Source organism: Tachypleus tridentatus, chromosome 4, assembly GCF_004210375.1.
Source record: "Tachypleus tridentatus isolate NWPU-2018 chromosome 4, ASM421037v1, whole genome shotgun sequence".
Lineage (NCBI taxonomy): Eukaryota > Metazoa > Arthropoda > Merostomata > Xiphosura > Limulidae > Tachypleus > Tachypleus tridentatus.
Window position 1 is genome coordinate 14,595,308 of NC_134828.1, and position 11,374 is coordinate 14,606,681.

An 11,374-nucleotide genomic window follows, 5' to 3' on the forward strand; every position below is an offset into this window, starting at 1 on the left:
ACTTAGTTTATACTGTTACTGTGAGACTACAATTGTTTCTTTTAAAGCACTATTACTGGGAACTTAGTTTTTATACTGTTACTTTCAGCATGAGAACTACGAATTGTTTTACACTGTTACTGTAGAATTACGAATTGTTTTATACTGTTACTATAGAACTATGAATTGTTTTATACTGTTACTATAGAGACTATGAGATTGTTTTGCTACTGTTGCTATAGAACTACGTGAATTATTGTTTTATACTGTTACTATAGAACCACAGAATTGTTTTATACTGTTACTGTAGAACTACTGAATTGTTTTATACTGTTACTATAGAACTACTAGTTGTTTTATACTGTTACTGCAGAACCACAAATTGTTTTATACTGTTACTAGTAGAACTACGAATTGTTTTTTTATATTGTTACTATAGGAACTAGACGAATTGTTTTATACTGTTACTATAGTAACTAATAGAATTACTTTTATACTGTTACCATAGAACTACGATAACTTTCATGCAGTACTTTCTGTAGAACTGGTGTTTTTTTTTTAACCATTTACTATAGAACTACGAATTGTTTTATACTGTTACTGTAGAACTACAATTAATTGTTTTATACTGTTACTGTAGAACTACGTGAATTTCTATTTTATACTGTTACTGTATGAACTTAGTTTTTTATACTGTTACTATAGAACTACAATTGTTTTATACTGTTACTGTACAATTACGAATGTTTTATACTGTTACTATAGAACTGAATTGTTTTATACTGTTACTATAGAACTACAAATTGTTTTATACTGTTACTATAGAACTAGAATTGTTTTATACACTGTTACTGTAGAACTACAGGTGTTTTATACTGTTACTATAGAACTACAGAATTGTTTTATACTGTTACTGTAGAACTACGAATTGTTTTTATATGTTTACTATGGAACTACAGATTGTTTTATACTGTTACTATAGGAACTTAATTTTTTATACTGTTACTATAGAACTACGAATTGTTTTATACTGTTACTATAGAACTACGAATTGTTTTATACTGTTACTATAGAACTACGAATTGTTTTATACTGTTACTGTAGAACTACGAATTGTTTTATACTGTTACTGTAGAACTACTTAAATTGTTTTTTTATACTGTTACTTTAATAGAGACTTAATTGTTTCATACTGTTACTGTTGAACTACAATTGTTTTTATACTGTTACTCGAGAATTGAATGTTGTTTTTATACTGTTACTGTAGAACTACAGATTGTTTTATACTGTTACTATAGAACTACAATTGTTTTATACTGTTACTGTAGAACTACAATTGTTTTATACTGTTACTGTAGACTGAGACTACTGTGAATTGTTTTTTTACTGTAGAACCATGAACTTTTTTTATACTGTTAACTGAGGAACTTGTTTTATACTGTTACTGTAGAACTACAGAATTGCTTTATACTGTTTTAATACTGCACAATTGTTTTATACTGTTACTGTAGAACTACGAATTGTTTATACCGGTTACTGTTACGAATTGTTTATATATTGAACTGAGAAAATAATTAGTTTTTATAAACTGTTACTGTAGTATGACTGTCACAAATTGTTTTATATTCGTAGTTACTGTAGAACTTAGTTTTTAATACTGTTACTATATGAACTACAAATTGTTTTATACTGTTACTATTGAACTACTAATAACAGCTTTTATACTGTTACTGTAGAACTTAGTTTTTTATACTGTTACCATAGAACTACAGAATTGTTTCATACTGTTACTATAGAACTACGAATTGTTTTATACTGTTACTTAGTTTTCAGAACTACTATAAATTGTTTTATACTGTTACTATGGAACTACAATTGTTTTATACTGTTACTCGGTAGAACTTAGTTTTTTATACTGTTACTGTAGAATTACGAATTGTTTCATACTGTTACTATAGAACTATAAATTGTTTTATACTGTTACTGTAGAACTACAATTGGTTTTGCTACTGTTACTATAGAACCACTAATTGTTTTATACTGTTCTGCAGAACTACGAATTGTTTTATAGTCTGTTACTATAGAACTGATAATACTAACGTTTTATTTAAACTAAAACACTTTAATACTTCATGAATGTGGAACTACAGTGTTTCAGTATAAAATTGAACTTAGTTTCTTATAGTGGTTAATGTAGAACAATTCGTATAGTGTTCTATAGTAACTAGGATTTATATTACTGTGAATTCTTTCAGTTTTATAGTTACTATATAAAACAGAACATTAATACTGTACTATGGAACTACTAATTGTTTTAGTAATACTTCTGTAGAAACAATATAATAACACTCATAGGTTCAGGTAAACTATACTGTTACTATCCAACACTGAATTGTTTTATACTGTAACTAGTGTTGAAAACAATTGTTTATACTGTTACAGTATAAACTACTAATTGTTTTATACAGCGCTGTTACTGTATTGTTGCGAATTTAGTTTTTTAATACTGTTACTATATAGAACTACAATTGTTTTACACTGTTACAGTATAGAATTACTGAATTGTTTTATACTGTTACCTATAGAAATGTAATTCAGAATTGTTTTATACTGTTACTATAGAACTATGAATTGTTTTATACTGTTACTATAGAACTACGAATTGTTTTATACTGTTACTATAGAACTACAGAATTGTTTTATACTGTTACTGTTGCTAGAGCTACGAATTGTTTTATACTGTTACTATAGAACTACTAATTGTTTCATATACTGTTACTGTAGAACTACGAATTGTTTTATACTTTTACTATAGAACTACAGATTGTTTTATATTGTTACTATAGAACTACGAATTGTTTTATACTGTTACTGTAGAACTACGAATTGTTTTATACTGTCACTATAGAACTGATAACTTTTATACTGTCACCATAGAACTAACTTTCATATTTTTACTGTAGAACTGATATTTTTTTACACTTTTAATATAGAACTACGAATTGTTTTATACTGTTACTGTAGAACTATAATTGTTTTATACTGTTGCTGTAAAACTACAGATTGTTTTATACTGTTACTGTTGAACTTAGTTTTATACTGTTACTATAGAACTACTGAATTGTTTTATACTGTTACTGTAGATTACAGATTGTTTTATACTGTTACTATAGAACTATGAATTGTTTATACTGTTACTATAGAACTACAGAATTGTTTTATACTGTTACTATAGAACTACGAATTGTTTTATACTGTTACTGTAGAAGCTACAATTGTTTTATACTGATGTTACTATAGAACTACTAATTGTTTTATACTGTTACTGTAGAACTACAATTGTTTTATACTGTTACTCGAGAATTACAATTGTTTTATATTGTTACTATAGAACTTAGTTTTATACTGTTACTATAGAACTACGAATTGTTTTATACTGTTACTGTAGAACTTAGTTTTTATACTGTTACTGTAGAACTACGAATTGTTTTATACTGTTACTGTAGAACTTAGTTTTTATACTGTTACTATAGAACTACAAATTGTTTTATACTGTTACTATGGAGTACTAATTGTTTTATACTGTTACTGTAGAACTTAGTTTTTATACTGTTACTGTAGAACTACGAATTGTTTTCATACTATTACTGTAGAACTTAGTTTTAATACTGTTACTGTAGAACTACGAATTGTTTTATACTGTTACTGTAGAACTTAGTTTTTTTATACTGTTACTATAGAACTACAAATTGTTTTATACTGTTACTATAGAACTACAGATTGTTGTTTATACTGTTACTGTAGAACTACAGAATTGTTTTATACTGTTACTAGTAGAACTACGAATTGTTTTATACTGTTACTATAGGACTACGAATTGAATTGTTTTATACTGTTACTATAGAACTACAATTGTTTTATACTGTTACTGTAGAACTACAGATTGTTTTATACTGTTACTGTAGAACTACAGATGTTTTTTATACTGTTACTGTAGAACTTAGTTTTTATACTGTTACTATAGAACTACAAATTGTTTTATACTGTTACTATAGAACTACTAATTGTTTTATACTGTTACTGTAGAACTACGAATTGTTTTATACTGTTACTATAGAACTACGAATTGTTTTATACTGTTACTGTAGGAACTACAGATTGTTTTATACTGTTACTGTAGAACTACAGATTGTTTTATACTGTTACTGTAGAACTTAGTTTTATACTGTTACTATAGAACTACTGAATTGTTTTATACTGTTACTATAGAACTACGAATTGTTTTATACTGTTACTGTAGAACTACAGAATTGTTTTATACTGTTACTATAGAACTACGAATTGTTTTATACTGTTACTGTAGAACTACGAATTGTTTTATACTGTTACTATAGAACTACGAATTGTTTTATACTGTTACTGTAGAACTACAATTGTTTTATACTGTTACTGTAGAACTACGAATTGTTTTTATACTGTTACTTAGTAGAACTTAGAACTTTTTTTTATACTGTTACTATAGAACTACAATTGTTTTATACTGTTACTATGGAACTACTAATTGTTTTAATTTTATACTGTTACTGTAGAACTTAGAAATGTTTTATACTATTACTGTAGAACTACAGATTGTTTCATACTATTACTGTAGAACTTAGTTTTTATACTGTTACTATAGAACTACTAATTGTTTTATACTGTTACTGTAGAACTACAATTGTTTTATACTGTTACTCGAGAATTACAATTGTTTTATATTGTTACTATAGAACTACAGATTGTTTTATACTGTTACTGTATGTAGAACTACAGATTGTTTTATACTGTTACTGTAGAACTACGAATTGTTTTATACTGTCACTAGAGAACTGATAACTTTTATACTGTCACCAAAGAACTGATAATTTTTTATACTGTTACTATAGAGAACTGATGCTTTTATATTTTTACTGTAGAACTGATGGCTTTTATACTTTTATATATAGAACTACGAGATTGTTTCATACTGTTTACTGTTGAACTTAGTTTTTATACTGTTACTGTAGAACTACGAATTGTTTCATACTATTACTGTAGAACTTAGTTTTATACTGTTACTATAGAACTACGAATTGTTTTATACTGTTACTATGGAACTACTAATTGTTTTATACTGTTACTGTAGAACTTAGTTTAATACTGTTACTGTAGAATTACGAATTGTTTCATACTGTTACTATAGAACTATGAATTGTTTTATACTGTTACTGTAGAACTACAATTGTTTTATACTGTTACTATAGAACTACTAATTGTTTTTATACTGTTACTGTAGAACTACGAATTTGTTTTATACTGTTACTCGAGAATTACGAATTGTTTTATATTGTAACAGTAACGGTATATAGAAACTAAATTCTATTAACAGGTATAAAACAAATTGTTCTATAACAGTATAATATAAACAATTCTATAGATTCAATAATATAAAGTTCTTAAATCAGTTCTAACACTGTAACTGTATAAAACAATTCGTAGTTCATGCAGTAACAGTATAAAATAATTGTGGTCTTTATAGCACTAATATAAAACAATTCGTATCTTCATAATAACAGTATATTCATATTCTATGTAGAAATAAACAATACTATTTCTATAGTAACAGTATAAAACAATTCGTAATTGTCAATATGAAAACAATTCGTAGTTCTATGTAACAAAACTTTGTTACTGTTACTGTAGAACTTAGTTTTTTTATACTGTTACTATAGAACTACGAATTGTTTTATACTGTTACTGTAGAATTACGAATTGTTTTATACTGTTACTGTAGAACTACAGATTGTTTTATACTGTTACTATAGAACTACTAATTGTTTTATACTGTTACTATAGAACTGTGAATTGTTTTATACTGTTACTATAGAACTACGAATTGTTTTATACTGTTACTATAGAACTACGAATTGTTTTATACTGTTACTATAGAACTACATTGTTTTTATACTGTTACTGTAGAGCTACGAATTGTTTTATACTGTTACTATAGAACTACTAATTGTTTTATACTGTTACTGTAGAACTAAGAATTGTTTTATACTGTTACTCGAGAATTACAGAATTGTTTTATACTGTTACTATGGAACTACAGAATTGTTTTATATACTGTTACTATAGAACTACGAATTGTTTTTATACTGTTACTATAGAACTGATAACTTTTATACTGTTACTATAGAACTGATAACTTTCATACTGTTACTGTAGAACTGATATTTTTTTATACTGTTACTATAGAACTACAGATTGTTTTATACTGTTACTGTAGAACTACGAATTGTTTTATACTGTTACTGTAGAACTACGAATTGTTTTATACTGTTACTGTAGAACTTAGTTTTTTATACTGTTACTATAGAACTACAGATTGTTTTATACTGTTACTGTAGAACTAAGAATTGTTTTATACTGTTACTATAGAACTGTACGAATTGTTTTATACTGTTACTATAGAACTATTAATTGTTACTGTTTTATACTGTTTTATACCATAGAACTACGAATTGTTTTATACTGTTACTATAGAACTACGAATTGTTTTATACTGTTACTATAGAACAGAATTGTTTTATACTGTTACTGTAGAACTACGAATTGTTTTATACTGTTACTATAGAACTACTAATTGTTTTATACTGTTACTGTAGAACTACGAATTGTTTTATACTGTTACTATAGAATTACGAATTGTTTTATACTGTTACTATAGAACTACGAATTGTTTTATACTGTTACTATAGAACTGAATTGTTTTATACTGTTACTGTAGAACTTAGTTTTATACTGTTACTGTAGAACTACGAATTGTTTTATACTGTTACTGTAGAACTTAGAATTTTTTTATACTGTTACTATAGAACTACAATTGTTTTATACTGTTACTATAGAACTACTAATTGTTTTATACTGTTACTGTAGAACTTAGTTGGTTTTATACTGTTACTGTAGAACTACGAATTGTTTTATACTATTACTGTAGAACTTAGTTTTAATACTGTTACTGTAGAACTACGAATTGTTTTATACTGTTACTGTAGAACTTAGTTTTTATACTGTTACTATAGAACTACAAATTGTTTTATACTGTTACTATAGAACTACGAATTGTTTTATACTGTTACTATAGAACTACGAATTGTTTTATACTGTTACTGTAGAACTACTGAATTGTTTTATACTGTTACTATAGAACTACGAATTGTTTTATACTGTTACTGTAGAACTACGAATTGTTTTATACTGTTACTATAGAACTACGAATTGTTTTATACTGTTACTATAGAACTACGAATTGTTTTATACTGTTACTATAGAACTACGAATTGTTTTATACTGTTACTGTAGAACTACGAATTGTTTTATACTGTTACTACAAAACTACGAATTGTTTTTATACTGTTACTGTAGAACTATGAATTGTTTTATACTGTTACTATAGAACTACGAATTGTTTTATACTGTTACTGTAGAACTTAGTTTTTTATACTGTTACTATAGAACTACGAATTGTTTTTACTGTTACTATAGAACTACGAATTGTTTTTATACTGTTACTGTAGAACTGGCTGAATTGTTTTATACTGTTACTATAGAACTACGAATTGTTTTATACTGTTACTATAGAACTACGAATTGTTTTATACTGTTTCTGTAGAGCTACGAATTGTTTTATACTGTTACTGTAGAACTACGAATTGTTTTATACTGTTACTGTAGAACTTAGTTTTTATACTGTTACTATAGAACTACAAATTGTTTTATACTGTTACTATGGAACTACTAATTGTTTTATACTGTTACTGTAGAACTTAGTTTTTTTATACTGTTACCATAGAACTACGAATAAATTGTTTTATACTATTACTGTAGAACTTGGTTTTATACTGTTACTATAGAACTACTAATTGTTTTATACTGTTACTGTAGAACTACGAATTGTTTTATACTGTTACTGTAGAACTACGAATTGTTTTATACTGTTACTCGAGAATTACGAATTGTTTTATATTGTTACTATAGAACTACGAATTGTTTTATACTGTTACTGTAGAACTACGAATTGTTTTATACTGTTACTGTAGAACTACGAATTGTTTTATACTGTTACTATAGAACTGATAATTGTTTTATACTGTTACCATAGAACTGATTGTTTTTATACTGTTACTATAGAACTGATGTTTTATACTTAGTTTTTTACTGTAGAGACTGATAGCTTTTATACTTTTAATATAGAACTACGAATTGTTTTATACTGTTACTGTTGAACTTAGTTTTTATACTGTTACTGTAGAACTTAGTTTTTTATACTGTTACTGTAGAACTACGAATTGTTTTATACTATTACTGTAGAACTTAGTTTTATACTGTTACTATAGAACTACGAATTGTTTTATACTGTTACTATGGAACTACTAATTGTTTTATACTGTTACTGTAGAACTTAGTTTTAATACTGTTACTGTAGAATTACGAATTGTTTCATACTGTTACTATAGAACTATGAATTGTTTTATACTGTTACTGTAGAACTACAAATTGTTTTATACTGTTACTATAGAACTACTAATTGTTTTATACTGTTACTGTAGAACTACGAATTGTTTTATACTGTTACTCGAGAATTACGAATTGTTTTATATTGTAACAGTAACAGTATAAAAACTAAATTCTACAGTGAGTATAAAAATGTATTATTCTAGAGTTAAGTATAACACAATCATATTCTATAGTAACAGTATAAAACTAATTTATAAATATAAAATAATTGTAAGTTCATAATGACACTATAAAAATTCTACAGTACAACAGTATAAAACAATATTAGTTCTACAGTAATAATATAAAACAATTCGTAGTGATAATAACAGTATAAAATATTCGTAGTTCTATAGTAACAGTAAAACAATTCATAATTTATAGTATTTAGTAGTAAAACAATTCAATATTCTATGTAACAGTGTATAAAAAATTTGTGTTCTATAGTAACAGTTACTGTTATACTGTTACTGTTGAACTTAGGTTTTTATACTGTTACTATAGAACTACGAATTGTTTTATACTGTTACTGTAGAATTACGAATTGTTTTATACTGTTACTATAGAACTATGAATTGTTTTATACTGTTACTATAGAACTACGAATTGTTTTATACTGTTACTATAGAACTACTAATTGTTTTATACTGTTACTATAGAAATGTGAATTGTTTTATACTGTTACTATAGAACTATGAATTGTTTTATACTGTTGCTATAGAACTACGAATTGTTTTATACTGTTACTATAGAACTACAGAATTGTTTTATACTGTTACTGTAGAACTACGAATTGTTTTTTATACTGTTACTATAGAACTACTAATTGTTTTATACTGTTACTGTAGAACTACGAATTGTTTTATACTTTTACTCGAGAATTACGAATTGTTTTATATTGTTACTATAGAACTACAATTGTTTTATACTGTTACTGTAGAACTACGAATTGTTTTATACTGTTACTATAGAACTGATAACTTTTATACTGTCACCATAGAACTGATAACTTTCATATTTTTTACTGTAGAACTGATATTTTTTTACACTTTTAATATAGAACTACGAATTGTTTTATACTGTTACTGTAGAACTATGAATTGTTTTATATTGTTACTGTAAAACTACGAATTGTTTTATACTGTTACTATAGATCTACGAATTCTTTTATACTGTTACTGTAGAATTACGAATTGTTTTATACTGTTACTATAGAACTATGAATTGTTTTATACTGTTACTATAGAACTACGAATTGTTTTATACTGTTACTATAGAACAACGAATTGTTTTATACTGTTACTGTAGAGCTACGAATTGTTTTATACTATTACTATAGAACTACGAATTGTTTTATACTGTTACTATAGAACTACGAATTGTTTTATACTGTTACTGTAGAACTACGAATTGTTTTATACTGTTACTATAGAACTACGAATTGTTTTATACTGTTACTATAGAACTACGAATTGTTTTATACTGTTACTATAGAACTACGAATTGTTTTATACTGTTACTGTAGAACTACGAATTGTTTTATACTGTTACTATAAAACTACGAATTGTTTTATACTGTTACTGTAGAACTATGAATTGTTTTATACTGTTACTATAGAACTACGAATTGTTTTATACTGTTACTGTAGAACTACGAATTGTTTTATACTGTTACTCGAGAATTACGAATTGTTTTATATTGTTACTATAGAACTACGAATTGTTTTATACTGTTACTGTAGAACTACGAATTGTTTTATACTGTCACTATAGAACTGATAACTTTTATACTGTCACCAAAGAACTGATAACTTTTATAACGTTACTATAGAACTGATAACTTTTATAACGTTACTATAGAACTGATAACTTTTATATTTTTACTGTAGAACTGATAGCTTTTATACTTTTAATATAGAACTACGAATTGTTTCATACTGTTACTGTTGAACTTAGTTTTTTATACTGTTACTGTAGAACTTAGTTTTTATACTGTTACTGTAGAACTACGAATTGTTTCATACTATTACTGTAGAACTTAGTTTTTATACTGTTACTATAGAACTACGAATTGTTTTATACTGTTACTATAGAACTACTAATTGTTTTATACTGTTACTGTAGAACTTAGTTTTAATACTGTTACTGTAGAATTACGAATTGTTTCATACTGTTACTATAGAACTATGAATTGTTTTATACTGTTACTGTAGAACTACAAATTGTTTTATACTGTTACTATAGAACTACTAATTGTTTTATACTGTTACTGTAGAACTACGAATTGTTTTATACTGTTACTCGAGAATTACGAATTGTTTTATATTGTAACAGTAACAGTATAAAAACTAAATTCTACAGTAACAGTATAAAAACTAATTCATAAGTTAAATAATGTATAAATAATTGTAATTTTATAGTATCAGTATAAAACAACTGTCAATACAGTAATAGTATAAAATTAATACAATTCTGTGTTTGTAAAAAATAATTCGTAGTTCTACAGTAACTGTATATAAAACTGTTCGTAATTCTACAGTAACAATATAAAACAATTCATAGTTATATAGTACAGTATAAAACAATTCGTAATTCTATAGTAACAGTATACGACAATTCATAGTTCTATAGTATATAAACCAAATTCGTAATTCTACAATACAGTGTAAAACAATTTGTAGTTCTATAGTAACAGTATAAAACAATTCTATATCAACATAGTAACAGTTACTGTTATACTGTTACTGTTGAACTTAGTTTTTATACTGTTACTATAGAACTACGAATTGTTTTATACTGTTACTGTAGAATTACGAAT